The sequence below is a fragment of the Tamandua tetradactyla genome, chromosome 1 (genome assembly GCF_023851605.1).
Source record: "Tamandua tetradactyla isolate mTamTet1 chromosome 1, mTamTet1.pri, whole genome shotgun sequence".
Lineage (NCBI taxonomy): Eukaryota > Metazoa > Chordata > Mammalia > Pilosa > Myrmecophagidae > Tamandua > Tamandua tetradactyla.
This window is the reverse complement of record NC_135327.1, coordinates 98,341,324-98,360,368: the sequence shown is the minus strand read 5'-3', so window position 1 is coordinate 98,360,368 and position 19,045 is coordinate 98,341,324. Positions and strand designations below refer to the sequence as shown.

The window sequence follows — 19,045 nt, the reverse complement described above, 5'->3', positions numbered from 1 at the left end:
TTTCCACATTAACTTAGACTGTTCCAAGGGAACTTACTGTATTAATCAGGGTTTTCCAGAGAAATAGCACCAACAGGAGCTATCTATAAATATGAGATTTTGTAGAAGTGTCTCAAACAACCGTGTGGATGCATGAGTCCAAATTCCTTAAGGTAGGAACGAGCCGGTAATTCCAATGAAGGTCATCAGTGAACTCTCCAGGAGGAGCTGGCTGACTGAAGAAGACATGAAAGTTCTCTCTTCTCCCTTAAAAAAAAAAAATAGAAGACCGAACAACACTTCAACCAACTGGATCTAGTTGACACTTACAGACCTCTCTACCAAATGCAAGCAGAATACACACTGTCTTCAAGTACACACAAAACATTCACCAGCATAAACCATTTTCTGGGCCATAAAATATAACTTAATGAATTTAAAAGAACTGAAATCATATGAACTATGTTCTCTGACCATTGTGGAATTAAACTAGAAATCAGTAAAGAAAGATATTTGAAAATCTGCAAATATTTGGAAATTAAAATATAATAGATATTGTTTTGAGTTTTTTCCCCAAAAGGTTTTAGCAAAGCACATTCACACGTACGAGAGTGCTTGTTTCCTACTAGAACTTCTTTGTATTCATTCCATCAGAAATCAACCATATCTAAACAACTGTGGATTAAAAGGTCGTTTGGAAGACAAATGAGAAATATAAATGATCTCTTTGGCATAAACACCTTAGAAGAGGAAGAATAAATAATAGAAGTAGCATAGGATTTGGGGCCAAATGACCTGTGTTTTGTCTGACACTAATTTGTTGTGTGACATTAAGGAAACATTCCACCTAAGTTTCAGTTCCCCATAGAGTCACAACTGAAGCCTCTGGAGACTGTCTGGCTTTCTGTTGCTATCATTTACTAATACATGATCTTGGGCAAGTTCATTAACCTCCCTGTCCTGTATAATAATCTAGTAATAATAATAATAATTTTGATCACCATTTGTTCTGGTTTGTCTGGAACAGACTTGGCTTGTGCTTTTTGTCCTGCCATAATCATTAATAGTCACCAGGCTGAGGTGATAAATTATAAAGTCACTCTAAGAATAGTACCTATATTAAAGGGTATCAAGGGGATTAAACTGATTAATACATATAAAACATTTTAAAATAGTGCCAGGCAGCCAGGCTCATAGCCATCTTTTCAATCAGTGTTTGAGTGCCTGCTATGGTCCAGGTACTTTCCTAGGTGCGACGACATGACAGTGAACAAGAAAGACACCGTTCCTGCACTTAGAGAGTCTGGGGGCATGGCATAATGGTTAAGTGCACAGCCTCCAATGCTTGCCTCTATTGAATCTTGACTCTATTATAGCTGTGTGATCTTGAGCAATTAAGCCATTTTACTTCTCATCTGTAATATGGGTTGTTAAAAGGATCAGATGATTTGATATTTGCAAAGCACTTAGCATGATACCTGGTGCTATATAAATATTAGCTAAATAAAATAAATAGAGCTTAAGGGTGGGGCATGGTGGGTCAGTGTCAGAGTTCTTGCCTGCCCAAGTTTGATTCTCGGTGCCTGCCCATGCAAAAATAAATAAATAAAGCTTAAATTCTAAATGTTATAAAGAGTTCATGCAAATTGCTTAAAACAACACCTGACCCACAGGAAAGTACTTGGTGTTGACTGTTATTAAGCCATTATCACTTTTTTTCCAGGTGGCTTTTATTCTTGCCTGGTGTTCCATCACCTCAATTTGATTAGATCAGAACTCCTCAGTTGGGGAAAGGTTGGAATATCAAGTCCCTGGGTCTTTGAGGCAGCTGGCAGGATGGGGGAACTGAGCTCTTTGTCTCACCTGGTAATCCTAGGAATGCTATCCAAATACACTTTTTCATGCGCTCTGCAGTGATGAAGCTCCCCATGAGCGAAGACTGGGAAGAACAGGATTAGATGCTTTCCTCCCACAGACTCCCCTTACCTCATTGGGCAGAGATGGCATCTTTTTTCCCAAAGGGCAAGGGGCTTGGAGTCAAACAACCTGGGTTTGAATCCTAGATCTGCCACTCAGCAGCTGAAAACTTGGGCAAAACCTAGGCCTCATGCACTCTCATCTCCCCTTCTGTACACGGAGATAATAATATCTATGTCATGGGGTTGTTTTAGGCATTAACATGCCCATGAAAGGAGCTTGGCATGGTGCCTGGAACATGGTGAGTGCTTAAGAAATGATATTCATGTATTGTCACATTGTCAGAACAACTATTTGCTGGCTCTCCCATCCTGGGTGATCAATGGCACTCAGTCTACACTCACCTCACCCTACGAGACCCCTAGAAGGAGGGGCCCAGGGGTTAGAAGGAGCCCCTAGGAAGGCAGGGAGAGAGGGGAGTGGGGAGCAGGATGGCTTCTGAGTTCTGATCTTATTACTTCATAGGTTTGTTGTGAGGAATAAATACAACCGTGCTGGAGGATAGGGGAAACTCTTCTGTCATGAGCTCTGAAAAATGTCACAGCTGTGAAGTTTTATTATGATTATATGCTATATTGCAAAACTATAAGGTCAAATAAATACATAAGTATATTATCACCTTATGTAAATTAATTACCTTATATAAATTGTATTAAATAAGTTACATTGTAAAATGTAGAAAATATATCATATAAGTATTATGTCAAGCATACTATACTATATACATTAAAATTATAGCATAAAATGACTAAACACCTGCTGTGAGCCTGGTACTTCCTGATGCAAGGGGGACAGCGATGAACCAGGCGACCTGAACACTGTCCTCATGGAAATCACAGTCAGGAGAGCCACAAGGCGTCAAGAATATATACGTATAGAACCGAGGAACCCAATCTCATCAGGTAGTTCCTGGGAGGCCTATATGAAGAAAGGACATTTAAGGGGAACCAAAAATAAAGAGTAGGGGTGATTCAGGAGTGGTTCAGGCCAAAGGAGGTGGGGATAGCAGAATAAATGGTGATGGGAAAGCACTGAGAAGAGAAAGAGCTTGAGGCTTTAAGGAAACTGAGAAAAGTCCAGTATGACTAGAGATTTACCTTTGTTTAAAGTTGCCCATTATGGTGGTTTTCCCAAAACAAAGGAAGACTCTTCCAAAGGCAAATCAATAGCTCTTCCCCTTCTAGAAACAGAAGTCTGCCAGGAACTTTTAGAGGACGTTTTTTCTAGTTAAAAAAAAAACAACTATAGTTTGATCATATTCTTACAACAACCTTAGGAAATAGCTATAAAATCAGTCTTACACAGAAACTGAAGTTCAAAGACGCTATTTACTCCCCAAGGTCTCAGAGTTTAACACATTTAGCAAACGTATTAAAGTGAATATTGTGCTTAAGTGTGTTTGCTAGAGGATGGTTAGCTAGCTTCATTTACCAACTCATGCCAGAACAAATCAAGAAACACAAAGATCAAAGCAAACATGTAGCAGCCAAATTGGTCAGCTATTAGAGACAGAGAAGCTGCAATGGTGATACCTTAATTTGAACACAGGCTGTCTGACTCTAGAGACCCTTCACAGAAAATTGTGGTGGTAGGACGATAAGATGCCCTGAAGCTGCCAAGCGTTATGAATGCTTTAGTTTCCTAGAGCTGCCGTAACAAATTACCACAAATTGGGTGACTTAAAAACAACAGAACGTATTGTCTCACAGTTCTGGAAGCTAGAAGTCTGAATTCAAAGTGTTGGCAGGGCCATGCTTCCTTGGGAACGTCTAGGGAGAACCCTTCCCTGCCTCTCCCTCATTTCTGGTGGTTGTCTGGCCTCCATGGCATGCCTTGGCTCGTGGCAATGTAACTCTGATCTCTGTCTCTGTCTTCAAAGAGACTTCTCCCAGGTGTTTGTCTGCTGTCTCCTTTCCCCTTCTTAGAAGGACAGCAGGCCTTAGAAGTTTGGCCTCATTTTAACTGGGACCTCTTTCCAAATAAGGCCACATTTATGGGACCAATGTTTAGGACTCAAATGTGACTTTTGGGAGCACATAGTTCAACCTATAACAGGGTAAACAGTCAGCCCTCATCTTTTGTGAGATGAGGTAACACACCCTCCCCATGTGCCGCCCCCTCAGCAATCTATCCCTGACTTAGTGTTTTGTGCCCCATCCCCCAGTTTTGACAGATTTTGTCCATCACTGTTACCAATATCCATAAACTTTATCTTCTCACTGTCAAGAGATAGCAGACATTCGTAATGGCTGATGTACTGTCTCATTCAGTCTTTGCAGATCGAAATTTAGCTAAAATGGAAATTGTAGATGCCATAATGCATATGCAACGATGTACTTAGCAACGCTTCTCCCTCCACTCCCAGCCTCTTGGATTATGTAAAACATGTCTTTTAAATGTCACAACCCATTTTACTCAGTGCCTTTGCCCCTGGAGCCTTGCAAGTGCTGTCACATAATGAATGGCCTGTTTTTCAGGGTCCCCTTGGGACCATAAATGGCACTTAGGCTCTAATTCTAATGACATAAGAACCTATCCCCATTTTAAACATTTCTAGTATGCTCAGAAGGAGGCTTGGAAAAATGGACCACTCTGGTACAACATGACACTAGATCTGCAGCTTTCCTTTTTAAAAGAAATGTTGGAAGGGCTGTAAAGATGCTTTCTTTGCAATTTAAAGATACTGATGGAAAGACAGGTGATTTCATTTAATCAAAATCATACATTTTCAGGAACAGATTTTAAGAGTCTGTTGAGAACACACCATTTCTCCTTATTTCAATCCTGCAAAACCCCCAAGATTCCTAAATTTCCACTTCTATGCTCTTTTTGTTTGTTTGTTGTTTTGTTTCAGCTCAGGTACAGAGAAGGATGATCATAATCAGGAAACACTCTCAACATTGGCTTGAGTGTGGCCTTCTTTGTTTTTAACAGTGTAACAGAATCCAGGAACCTACCAACAAACATTAAAACTAGGCCTGACAATAATTTACATAAATATCCACCCCCAGTCTACCCTCTATCTCCCCCAAACCAAGGTAACCACTATCCTGAATCCTGTGTTCATTATTCTCATTTTCTTTTTTAGAGTATTTCAACTATGTGTGTTCTAAAAAGAATACTTTCCTCTTTAGTTTTAGAAGATGTCTCTGTAAAAAGATTATTATGCTACATATAATCATCAGGGACTTAGCGTTTTATTTAATGTTAAGTTGCTAAGGTCCATCCATATTATTCTTCAGTCCACCCATTTTGACTGATGTATATTCTTTTTGTGAATACGTCCCATTTCATCATCTACTTGCCTATAATGGACATGGGGGCTGTTGCCAGGTTTTTGTTATAGCTAACAGTCCTTCTGTGAGCATTCTTGCACATATCCTATGATTCATATGGAAAGCTTCTCTTGGGTATACTTGGATGTGGAATTGCTAGGGAACAGGGTGTGTGCATGCTGCACTATACAACATAATGACAAAATGTTTCCAAAGTGGTTGTACCAAGTCTCACTCTACAACCTACATGAGAGATCCTGTGTATCTGCTCTTATTCTAAGAAATATCTTCTCCCAATGTGTCTTTTAACTTTTTAAGATAACTTTTGATGAATACAAATTCTCAATTTTAATACAGCCAATTTCTTTAATAGTTACTTTTTTTGTGATTTTTTTTTACGATAAAAAAACTTGTATTTAGATTTTGCCAGCTAGACTCAATTTAGATGATCCCAATGTTGCTGGTAACATCCAAAGCGTCATAGTCAGGAGCCAGTCGAACACATGCCGTCTTCTCTCCATCAGGCCTGATCAGAGTGTTGACCTTGGCCACGTCAATGTCATAGAGCTTCTTCACAGCCTGTTTTATCTGATGCTTGTTGGCCTTGACATCCACACTGAACACGAGTGTGTTGTTGTCTTCAGTCTTCTTTGCCGTTGATTCAGGGGTCAGGGGGATCTTCATGATGGCAGAGTAGTCAAGCTTGTTTCTCCTGGGGGTGTTCTGAGGATATTTGTGTTGTCTTCTGAGATGCAGTGTCTTGGGCTGATGGAATGTGGCTGAAGTGTGAATCTTCTTTTTTTTTGTGGCTGTGCACACCTTTCAGTACTGCTGTATTAGTTTATAAGCTGCCAAAATGCATATACCAGAAATGGAATGGCTTTTGAAAAGCGATTTAATAATTTACAAGTTTACAATTCTAAGCCTATGAAAATGTCCAACTAAGGCATCCAGGGAAAGATAGTTTAATTCAAGATAGGTTGATGGGTCATCTGGGAAGTCACGTGGCTGCCATCTGCTATTCCCTTGCTCCTGGGCTCCACTGCTTTCAGCCTCTGTTCCTTTGGAGGTTCCTCACTTTGCTTCTCTGGGGCTGGCTTTCATCTCTTGGCTTCTCTTGGCTCTTTCCAGGTTCTGGCTTGCTTAACATCTCATGGTGACATCTGATGGGCTCCAAGCATCTTTCAAACATCTGTGTCTCTGTTCTCCAAGTGTCAGTATCTGTGTCAGCTCTGTCATTTCTAACTCTCTCCACATGCTTCTTCTTTTAAAGGATCCCGGTGAACTGATCAAGGTCCACCTGGAATGGGGGGAGTTACATCTTCATGTAATCAAAAGGTCATACCCACAATCTGGTGTGTCACATCTCTCTGGAGATAACCTAATCAAAAGTTTACACCTACAATATTGGATCAGGATTAAAAGATATGGCTGCCTCTACAAGACTGAATCAGGATGAAAACATGGCATTTTTTGGGGTACATAATACTTTCAAAGCAGCACAACTGCATTCTTAGCTTTCAAAGCCTTTGCTTTGGCTTTGGGGAGGGGCAGGGGCTTCCTTATTTACTTTCATCTTTGTGAAAAGTGTTTTTTTTTGTGTGTGTGTGTGATTTTTAAAAAGCATCTTTCCCCACACCAAAGTACACATTATTACTAAGTCAATAATTTGTACTGAGTTAAAAATTTTTGAGGGAGTTGCAGGTCTGGGAATTGAACCCAGGTCTCCCACATGGAAGGCGAGCATTCTACCACTAAATCACCCATGCACCCAGGTTTTTTTTTTTTGCATGGGTAAGCTCTGGGAATTGAATCCAGGTCTCTGGCATGGCATGCAAGAACTCTGCCACTGAGCCACCATTGCACAGCCCTATACTAAAGTTTTATTTTTAATAGTTTATTTCTTTATCTAAAGATGATTTGAAATATGATATAAAGTAGGAAACATATTTCACTTTTTTCCTCATGTATAACCATTTTTTTCCAACTTCATTTATTTACAATCTCCTCCTCTGCCCACTCTTTAAACATGTTACTTCCATCATATTCCGAAGTTCAAAAAATCCTTGGATTTGAGCCTGAGTCTATTTTATACCACTGGCCATATTTCAATAGTACCATCCTATTCTACTTCTTTTTCATCATAATAAGTTCTGCATCAGATGGGAATAAAACCTCTTCCCTGCTCTCCTTCTCTTGGCCCTTTATTTTCCACTTATATTTTAAATGAGTTTATCAAGTGCATGAAAAAAATCTATTGGGATTTTGACTGTAATTGCGTTGAATCCATAAATTGATTTGGGAAGAACTGGTATATTTAAGATAATGAGTCTACTCCATTAACATGGTATGTTTCTCCATTTATTTGGCTCTTCGTTAGTGTCTCTTAAGTTTTATAACTTCCCCTGAAGAGATTTTACATGCATATTGTTACATTTATTCCTAGTATTTGACATTTAGTAGTTTACTATATTTTCCAGTTATTTGTTGCTGGCATATAAAAAATACTACAGTTTTTAAATAGTAATTATTTTAGTTTGCTAATGCTGCTGGAATGGAAAATACCAGAAAAGAGTTGGCTTTTTTTTTTATCACATAGTTGTATATTCATCATCATGATCATTTCTTAGAATATCTGCATTAATTCAGAAAAAGCAATAAAAAGAAAACGGAAAAAAATTAATATATACCATACCCCTTACCCCTCCCCTTCACTGAAGGAGTTGACTTTTTATACAGGTGACTTATTAAGTTACAAGTTTATAGTTCTGGTGTCAGTATCATAAAAATGTCCATATTAAGGCATCCAGAGAAAGATACCTTGACTCAAGAAAGGCCGATGGGGTCCAGAACACCTCTGTCAGCTGGGAGGATTCGTGGCTGGCATCTGCTAGTCTTTGGCTTTTGGTTTCAAACAGCTTTCCTGGGGGCGTTTTCTTTCTGCATCTCCAAACATCTCTATGTTGGCTCTGAGCGTTCTCCAATATGGCTCCCTCTTAAAGGACTCCAGTAAACAGATTAAGACCCACCTTGAATAGGCAGAGACACATCTCCATGAAAACCACTTAATCAAAAGATCCCATCCCCAATTGGGTGAGTCACATCTCCATGTGTCATAGTCAGGTTCATGTGTCAACTTGGCCAAGTTGTGGTACCTGTTTGTCTGGTTGGGCAAGTGCTGGCCTGTTTGTTGCAATGAGGACATTTCATAGAATTAGATCATGATCACGTCAGCTGCATCCACACCTGAGTCCATTTGTAACCAGCCAAAGGGGAGTGTCTTCTGCAATGAGTGATGCTTAATCTAATCATGGGAAGCCTTTTAAGGATTCAGAAGAGACAGGTTCTATTCCTGCTTCAGCTGGCGAGCCTCTCCTGTGGAGTTTGTACAGACCCTCCATCGGAGTCGTCGGCTTCACAGCCTGCCCTGCAGATTTTGGACTCTGTGTTTCTGCAGTCACGTAAGACACTTTTATAAATTTTATATTTGTAAGTGTTCCCTGTTGATTCTGTTTCTCTAGAGAACCTTAACTAAGGTCCCACCATAAACAATTGGTCTGCTCACACAAGACTGGATTAGTCATGGTTTTTCTGAGGTATAATATAGTTTCAAACCAGCACAGTAATCTAATCTCCAGCAACTTTGCTGACTACTAATTCTAATAACAAGATAATAATAGAATACCTTGTTGACTTTTCTCTTTGTAAACTGCAAACAATGACAGTTTTATTTCCTTCTTTCCAATGGCTGGATATGTTCTTTTTAATATCTTTTGTTGGCATGAACATCTAATACAATGTTTAAGTTTTAATTATTATTCTTCTTCTAATTTTTTATTTCTTTGTTTTTGTTCTATTTCTCTAGTATAATGTCAACGTATTAGAAATGATAATAGTGGACCTCCTTGTATCACTACTTGCTTTATGAAAATACATCCAATGTTTACCAATTTATACTGATATTTGTTGTTGTTTTTTAATCAAGTTAAAGACATTCTTTCTATTCCTAATTTTCTAAGATTTTTTTTTCAGCATGGATGGTTGAGTGTTATCAAATGCTTTATCTGTAATTATTGAGGTCATCTTATGGTTTAATCTTTCCATTTATCAATATAATGGATTATATCATAGGATTTTCTAATATTTTGAATTATTCTTGTCTAATTTGGTATATTTTTATATATTGTTGGATTAATTTGCAAACATTTTGTTTAGAATGTTTGTGTCCATATTTATGAATGAAGAGTCTGAATTTTTCTTTTTCATAATGTTTTTCTTTGGTTTGGAAATCAGGTTATACTAGCTTTTTAAAATAAATTAGACAACAACAAATGCTGGTGAGAGCGTGGAATGACTGGAGCCCTCATTCACTGCTGACAGGAAGGCAAAGCGGTGTGCCACTTCAGAAGACTATTAGGCAGTTTCTTACAAGGCTAATCATAGGCTTTCCGTATGTTCCCGCAATTGCACTCCTTTTACCCATAGGAGTTGAAAAGCTATGTCCACACAAAAATCTGCATGCAAATGTTTATAGCAGCTTTATTCATAACTACCCCAAATCGGAAACAACCAAGATGCCCTTCAATAGATGAATGGATACACAACTATGGCATATCCATACAATGAAATATTCTTCAGGGACAAAAAGAAATTATTGAACTAATTATAATAAGCAAGCTCATAGAGTTAGAATCTAGAATATAGGTTACCGGGGATAAATTGGGGGTAGAGAATGGGTTGGTGATGCTTAATTTGTACAGAATTTCTATTTAGATTGATTGTAAAGATTTGGAAATGGATGGTGGTTATAGTAGCACATTATTGAGTGTAAGTCACATAAGAATATGTGGTTGTCCTAGGGCTTCCTGGCATTTGGGAGCAGGGGAATTGGACATGCTGTACATAACAGTCAGGTTTTTATTATATAGCTTTTTTGCAGTCACAAAATTATTTTATTAGCATCATTAATTTATGAGGTAGCCTTCTTTGGGGGGCAAAACATAGCTTTGGAGTAAAGCAGATCTGTATTTTAATTCTGGTGCTACCACTCAGGAACCGTGGGACTGTAGGAGCTAAACATTTTAGCTGTCTAACCCACACCTCTGTGGTACGTGTGGCTGGTGATGCCCAGCAATGGGGTTGCTATGAAGACTTAGAGAGATATTATATTCAAGTTCTTAGTAGAGCAGCTGATCACACTGAGGACCACTGCCCTACAGACCATCATCTCTATATTCAGACTTAATCAGGGCATAAACTTTCCATTCATGCTGATGTGTTGTGCTTAATTTTTCTACATTCTCCCAGGATTTTGTTTTTGGGGAGGGGATATTTAAATCTTTTTTTTTTCTTTTTAACTTTTTTTTTATTGTATAGTATAACATATATACAAAGTAAAGAAATAAAAAGCAACAGTTTTCAAAGCACTCTTCAACAAGTGCTTACAGGACAGATTCCAGAGGTTGTCATGGGCTACCATACCATCCTCTCAGACTTTTCCTTCTAGCTGCTCTAGAATATAGGATGCTAGAGGGCTTAAATACTTTTTTATTATCACAATGGACTTTTTTTCCTTTTTTTTTTGTGAAGAATAACATATATACAAAAAAGCTATAAATGACAAAGCACAGCACCACAATAAATTATAGAACATATTTTAGACTTTGACATGGGTTACAATGTCACAATTTTAGGTTTTTACTTCTAGCTGTCTAAAATACTGGCAACTAAAAGAGATATCAATTTAATGATTGAGCATTCATATTCATTTGTTAAGTTCTATCTTCTATGTATAATACTACTATCACCTTTGATCCTTCTATACCTCTCTTTGGGGTTGTTTGGATTATGGCAATTTCAAATTTTTGATATTGGAAGGGTCTGTCCCTAATATGGGGTAGGGAGATGGAACTATCTGATGTTTGGGAGAGGCTGGGCTAGGTTTCAGGACTTATCTGGACCAGGAACCAATCTGGAGGTTGCAGATTTCTGGAAAGTTACTCTACTGCCAGGAACACTTGTGGAATCTTATATATTGCTGCAGGTGTTCTTTAGGATTGACTGGGATTGTCCTGGTTGGGGGTTGTGCAGGTTATGATAGGCAGCAAGGTGTAACTGAAGCTTGAGTAAGAGCAACCTCTAGAGTAGCCTCTTGAATCTATTTGAACTCTCTCTGCCACTAATACTTTATTAATTACACTTCTTTCCCCCCTTTTGGCCAGAATGAAATTGTTGATCCCCTGGGCCAGGTCTGGATTCATCCCTGAGATTCATCTCCCACGGCCCCAGGGAGACTTTCACCCCTGGATGTCATGTCCCATGTAGAGGGGAGGGCATTGATTTCACATGCAGAGTTGGGTTTAGAGAGAGTGAGGCCACATCTGAGCAACAATAGAGGTACTCCAGAAGTAACTATTAGGCATACCTATAGGTAGTCTAAGGTTCTCCGTTGCCTTTATAAGCTTCACAAGAGTAAGCCTAATGATTGAGGGCATGGCCTATTGATTTGGGTATTCGCAAAGTTTAACACAGTATCGGGATTCCCTGATGGTAAGGTTTAATAGTTCTATATTCTTTTTCCCATCCCTCAGGGGACTTTGCCAATACTTTTTTATTATCTGCTTAATATACTCTAGGATGTTTCCAGGCATTACAATAATCTATACAGGATCTCCCAGGATTTTAAAATTACTTTGACAAAATTTTCTGTCTTCAGTTATTAATGCTACTGTTTCTTTTATGAGTGGACTTTTTAGTCATTAAAAATTTAACACAGGGTAGAAATAAAATCAATTTCTGTGGATTATTCATCTTGATTTCCTTCCTTCATTTTATTGTTGTGATGATTGAATTTTCCTAAATATACTAATAGCATAGCAGGTACATCGATCAAAAGCAAATGTAACCAGAAAACTTAATTCTTTCCCCGACTGCCTGTAAAAACACACTCGGTGGGACTGGTTCCTTCGGCCCTTGGACAAAATCTGTGGTAGTCCCGTGATTTCTCTGGTCACTCTTAGGTGGCTATGATATTAAGATTCCTTAACAATAGGGTCTGAGATTTTGTTAGTTTGTCCAGGTTAGCATTATGCCTTTATGAATCCCAGAGTGATTTGGGCAGTGAATAAAGAAGTATTTACAAAGTTCCTTTGGTGGAATGCGGAGAAAAGAGGAAATATTCAGCTTCCCCATTTGGAGAATTTTTTATATTCTTGCAAGCAGTGGGGACAACCAAATCAATAGGCTGATCCCTAGATCTTGGGGTTTGTTCATATGTAACTTATCCCTGCAAAGGATAGGCTAAACCTACTTAAAATCAGGCTTAAGAGTCACCCCCAGAGAACCTCCTTTGTTGCTCAGATGTGGCCTCTCTCTCTCTAAGTCAACACGGCAAGCAAACTCACTGCCCTCCCCATCTCTATGTGGGACATGACTACCAGGGGTGTGAAACTCCCTGGCAACGTGGGACAGAAATCCTAGAATGAGCTGGAACTCAGCATCAAGGGATTGAGAAAATCTTCACTGAAACGGGGAAGAGTGAAATGAGAGAAAATAAAGTATCAGTGGTTGAGAGATTTCAAACCAAGAGGTTATACTGGAGGTTATTCTTACATATTATATAGATATCCCCTTTTTAGTTTAGGGTGGATTAGAGAGACTAGACGGAAGTGTCTGAAAATGTAGAGCTGTGTCCCAGTAGCCATGTTTCTTGAAGATGATGGTATAATGATATAGCTTTTGAAGTGTGACTGTGTGATTGTGAAAACCATGTGTCTGATGCTCCTTTTATCTATAGTATGGACAGATAAGTAAAAAAAATATTGATTATAAATAAATAAATAATAGGGGGAACAAATGTTAAAATAAATCGAGTAGATTGAAATACTAGTTATCAATGAAAGGGAGTGGTAAGAGGTATAGAAAAAATTAGGAGGAATAAAGGTTAAAATATATTGGGTAGATGGCAACACTAGTGGTCAACGAGAGGGAGGGGTAAGAGGTATGGTATATATGAGTTTTTTCTTTTTTCTTTTTATTTCTTTTTCTGGAATGATGCAAATGTTCTAAGAAATGATCATGGTGAAGAATATACAACTATGTGATGATATTGTGAGCCACTGATTATACACCAAGTAGGAATGTTCATATGTTAAGAATGTTCATATTTGTATGTTGTTTTGTTTGGTCAATAAAAATTAAAAAACATTTTTAAAAAGATTATACATTATGATCAAGTGAGATTTATACCAGGAACGCAAGGGTGATTCAACGCAAGTAAAATCAATCAGTGTAATACAGCGTATTAACAAATAGAAAGGGAAGAATAACATGATCATATTGATTGGCACTGAAAAAACATTTGGCAAAATTCAGCATCCTTTCCTGATAAAAACACTTCAAAAGAAGGAATTGAAGAAAACTGCCTCAATATCATAAAGGGCATATATGAAAAACCCATAGCCAGCATCATACTTAATTGTGAGAGATTGAAAGCATTTCCCTTAGGATTGGGAACAAGACAAGGATGCCCATCATCACCACTAGTATTCAACATTGTACTAGAAATCCAGGCTAGAGTGATTAGTCAGGAGAAAGAAATAAAAGGCATCCCAATTGGAAAGGGAGAAATAGAACTTGCATTATTTACAGATGACATGATCCTACACTTGGAAATCCCTGAGAAATCTATGATGAAGCTACTTGAGCTAATAAACAAATCCAGCAGAGTGGTGTGATGCAAGATTAATGTACAAAAATCAGTAATATTTCTATAATGAGCAATGACCTATCTGAGGAGACAAAGGAAAAATTCCATTCAAAATAGCAACTAAAAGAATCAAGTTCATCTTCCATGCAGGAGACCCGGGTTTGATTCCTAGACCATACACGACCACCACCCCACCACTCCCCCAAAAAGAATCAAGCATCTAGGAATAAGCCTAACCAGGGATGTCAAGGACTTGTACACAGAAAGTTACAATACATTGCTATAAGAAATTTTAAAAGACCTAAATAGGTGGAAAGACATTCCCTGTTTATGGATAGGAAGGTTAAATACAGTTAAGATATCAATTTAACCCAAACTGATCTACAGATTCAACGCAATACCAATCAAAATCCCAACAACCTACTTTGAAGACTTGGAAAAGCTAGTTAACAAATTTATTTGGAAGGGAAAGAGACCTTGAATAGCTAAAGATATCTAAAAAGAAGAGAGAGAAAAGTGGGAGGACTAAAACTTCTTGACTTTAAAGCTCACTATAAAACCACAGTGCTCAAAACAGCATGATACTGCCATAAAGTAGAAGTACTGACCAATGGAACTGAATCAAGACTGCGTACATAGACCACCAAATCTATGGACAATGATCTCTGTTAAGGCCCCTAAGTTCACGGAACTAGGACAGAATAGTCTTTTCAATAGATGGGCATGGGAGAACTGGATATCAATAGCCAAAAGAATGAAAGAGGATCCCTCCTTACACCCCATACAAAAATTAATTAAAAATGAATTAAAGACCTAAATATAAGAGCTAGTACCATAAAATTCCTAGAAGAAAATATAGGGAAACATTTTCAAACCTACTAATAGGAGGTATCTTCTTAAACCTTACACCCAAAGCACAGGCAATGAAAAAAAAACAGATAAATGGAAACTCCTTAAAATCAAAAGCTTCTGTGCCTCAAAGGACTTTATAAACAAGGTGAAGAGGCAGCCAATTTAATGGGAGAAAATATTTGGAAACAACTTATCAGATAAAAGCTTGATATCCTGTGTACATAACTCAACAACAAAGGAACAAACAAACCAATTATAAAATGGGCAAAGGGTATGAATAAATATTTTTCTGAAGAACAAATGCAAATGACTAAAAGGCACATGAAGGGATGCTCATCTTCATTAGCCATAAGGGAAATGCAAATCAAGATGACAGTGAGATATCACCTCAAAAGAATGGCTGTTATTAAACAAACAGAAAACTACAAATATTGGAAAGGACGTGAAGAAATTGGAACACTTAATCACTGCTGGTGGGAATGTATAATGGTACAGTTGCTGTGGAAAACAGTTTGGCAATTCCTCAGAAAACTAAATAGAGTTGCCCTTTGACCCAGCAATACCAATACTCAGTATATACTCAGAAGAGCTGAAAGCAGTGACATGAACCGATATTTGCACACTGATGTTCATAGTGGCACTATTCACATTTGCCAAAAGATGGTAACAATCCAAATGCCCATCAACAGGCAAGTGGATAAACAAAATGTGGTATATATGGAGATATATAGACATACTTATGATGGAATATGTGCAGCAGTAAGACAAAATTAGGTCTGTGCTGGTTTGAAAGAATGTATACCCCCTAGAAAAGCCATGTTTTAATCTAAATCCCATTTCGTAAAGGCAGAATAATCCCTATGCAACACAGTATGTCTGAAACTATAATTAGATCATCTCCCTGGAGATATGATTTAATCAAGAGTGGTTGTTAAACTGGATTAGGTGATGACATGTCTCCACGCTTTTGGGTGGGTCTTGATAAGTTTCTGGAGTCCTATAAAAAGGGAAACATTTTGGAGAATAAGAGATTCGGAGAGAGCAGAGATTGCTACAGAACCACAAAGCAGAGTCCACCAGCCAGCGACCCTTGGAGATGAAGAAAGAAAATGCCTTCCGGGGAGCTTCATGAAACAGGAAGCCAGGAGAATAAGCTAGCAGATGACACCATGTTCACCATGTGCCCTTCCGGATGAGAGAGGAACCCTGACTGTGTTCACCATGTGACTTTTCACTTGAGAGAGAAACTCTGTGTTCGCCATGTGCCCTTCCACTTGAGAGAGAAACCCTGAAATTCATCAGCCTTCTTGAACCAAGGTATCTTTCCCAGGATGCCTTAGATTGGACATTTCTATAGACTTGTTTTAGAACAAAATGGGGCATTTTCTCGGCCTTAGAACTGTAAACTGGCAACTTATTAAATTCCCCTTTTTAAAAGCCATTCTGTTTCTGGTATATTGCATTCCAGCAGCTAGCAAACTAGAACAGTGTCTAAGCTGGTATTTCCCTAGAACTTTGAGTAATTCTGTGACACCTAAGACTCAGAAATGGAGTTCTGCAGCCCTGAAAGTTAGCATAGCTATATACAATAACAGTTAAAGTAACCAAAAGGAGATCAGGCTTCATTTAGAGATATAAATGAAGACAATTTGGCTGGGATTAAGGTAAATCAGAATACAGGGTAAAAGATGATAGTGTATGTACACTAGACCTTCACCAACTGAATGAGACCAAAGGCAGAAAGGTTTATTGTATCTAGAACCTAAATTTTCTGTAACACACAATCTAAATCAACCTGTTCAGGTAGCTCATTTAAACAACTCAAACTCATGAGTCCCAGAATGGAAATGAGGACTTACAAATTCTGTATAGCTAAATGTAATTCCTGGACATATCTCAGACTATGGTATATATACCATATAAACATATGATAATTAAAAAGTGTCAGCAGAATCCCTTAAGGGACTGAAGAAAATATATGGGACTATTAAACTTTCCAGTCTGGGAAACCCCAAATACCCTCTCAAACTTTGTGGACTCCCAAGAAAATAGGCCAAGCCCTTGATTTTGAAGACTAAATTTATGAAACTTATTTCTCTAGCAAAGAAGCTAAAACAACTTATAATGAGGCCAAAGAGTTGCTTCCAGGAAAAGCAACTATTTCTATTGCCGCTCAGGTGTGGTATTTCTCTAAGCTCAACTTTGCAAGGAAAATCTTTACCCTACCCCCTACCTGGGACATGACATTCAGGGGTAAAAGTCTCCCTGACAACATGGAACAAGATTCCCAGGGATGAGTCTGGCACAGTGGAATAGACAATGCCTTCCTGACCAAAAGGGGGGAAAGAAATGTCAAAATAATACAAAATAAGGCATCAGTGGCTACGAGAGATCAAATAGAGTCTAAAAGCTATTCTGGAGGCTACTCTTATGCAAGTTTCAGCTTGATATTGCTAATTGCCATGTTTTGCCAAACTGTAAGCAATATCACTCTTCTTAACTCTGAAGAATGGCTAGGGCTCTTAAGTGAGACTCTATAAAGTTTCATGCACTAAATTTACTCTCCTTAAACCTATAAATTCCAGGGGTTTCCTAGGCCAGATAAATACTAAAACCGAGGGTTTTGAAATCTCTCCAAGATTATCAACTAATTACATCCCCATATCCTTTATTACTGATACCCCTTCTCAACATGAAAAAGTCAGAATAGGCATTGCCAAAGAGCCCTATAGATAGGGAGAAGGATCAATTATAACAGAGAAAATAAAATTTAACAAATGAGTATGACTGCTGAATGACTATATTGCTATTTCTTTCTTTCTTTTTGTATGCTGTAGGGTGGGGGTTACATTTCTTTTTTTTTTTCCGTGTGAGTATCCTGTTATTGCAGCACTATTTGATGAATTTTTGTTTGTTTGTTTTTGTTGGTTGGTTGGTTGGTTTTTTTGGGAAGTGCATGGGCTGGGAATATAACCCAGGTCTCCCACATGGCAGGTGAGAATTCGACCAAAGAACTACCCCCGCACCCCCTACTGCTATTTCTGTTAACCTCTAATGTTTTGGAGCAGCTAGAAGGAAAAATCTGAAATTGTGGAATGGTAACACATAATATCCTCTGAAATCTGCTCTGTAACTACTTGTTGAACTGTACTTTGAAAATTACTGCTTTTTCTTTCTTTTCTTTGTATGTGTGTTGTATTTCACCATAAAAAATGTTTTAAAAAATCAATTTATCCCGACAATTTATCTAATAAAGTAAAAAGAGAGAGAGAAGGAATAAACATCTTGCCTGAATATCCTCAACCACTAACTTTTTAAACTTGTCTTTCCTTAAAAAAATTTTTTTTTACAAATGCATTTCATTATTTATTCAGATGTTTAAACTTTTGCACTAAGTTTTTACAAGGTGGTGAACATTGACAAATTATTTCTCCCACAGAACTATAACCACACATTCCCAGACAGTATAAATATATGGTTAAACTACATTAATACGTAGCACCATTTATCAATTACATAATAAAACAAACTATCAAGTATACAAATATTAAGTTACACAGCCCAAAAGGCATATAAAATATTAGAAGTCTGCTGAATCAGCAGAAACCTACTTCTTTTTTTGCAAGAGAGGTTGGAGAAAAAAGGAAAAAAAATCACACTTTGAGCAAAAATAGTTGGCAAACAACTTCTAATAGATATGGGAAAAAATCACAAGAATTTCCAGAGAAATTTTGATTAAGAATTATTGTAGCTACCCTAACAAAGTATCTCTACATTTAAAAAAAATTTACTAAATTTTTAAAAATTTATTTTATCATTTGTTCACCCTATTATTTATTTTTAATCCATATTTTTTCTCATCTGTCAATATTGTAGACAAAAGGAGCATCAGACACAAGGTTTTCATAATCACATAGTCACATCAGGAAAGCTATATCATAATACATTCATCTTCAAGGAACATGGTTACTGGAAAACAGCTCTACAGTTTCAGGCAGTTCCCTCTGGTCTGTCTTTTAAAGATTTGTTTAGTCCTTGACCACTCTGTCCCTGGCCAGGGACATGAGAAGCCAAATCCTCATCAAAAAGTTGTTTTGTGAGCCTGGAACCAGAGCACGGGGGGCCCCAAGGTTTGAAGAGTTAGCGGTTGGGCCTTTCTTATGGAATTCGAATACTTCTATGCTAAGGATCCCTCTTCACCGAGAAAGCTTAGGAGGTCCCTGTCAATGCCTCTACAACCTTTCTTTTATGCCCC

General features: G+C 37.9%; 1 pseudogene; it reads right to left on the bottom strand.

Moving 5' to 3' along the window:
• Positions 1-5,656: 5,656 nt before the first annotated feature.
• On the bottom strand, positions 5,657-6,807 carry LOC143681057 (large ribosomal subunit protein uL23 pseudogene; annotated as a pseudogene).
• Between the last annotated feature and the right edge of the window lie 12,238 nt (positions 6,808-19,045).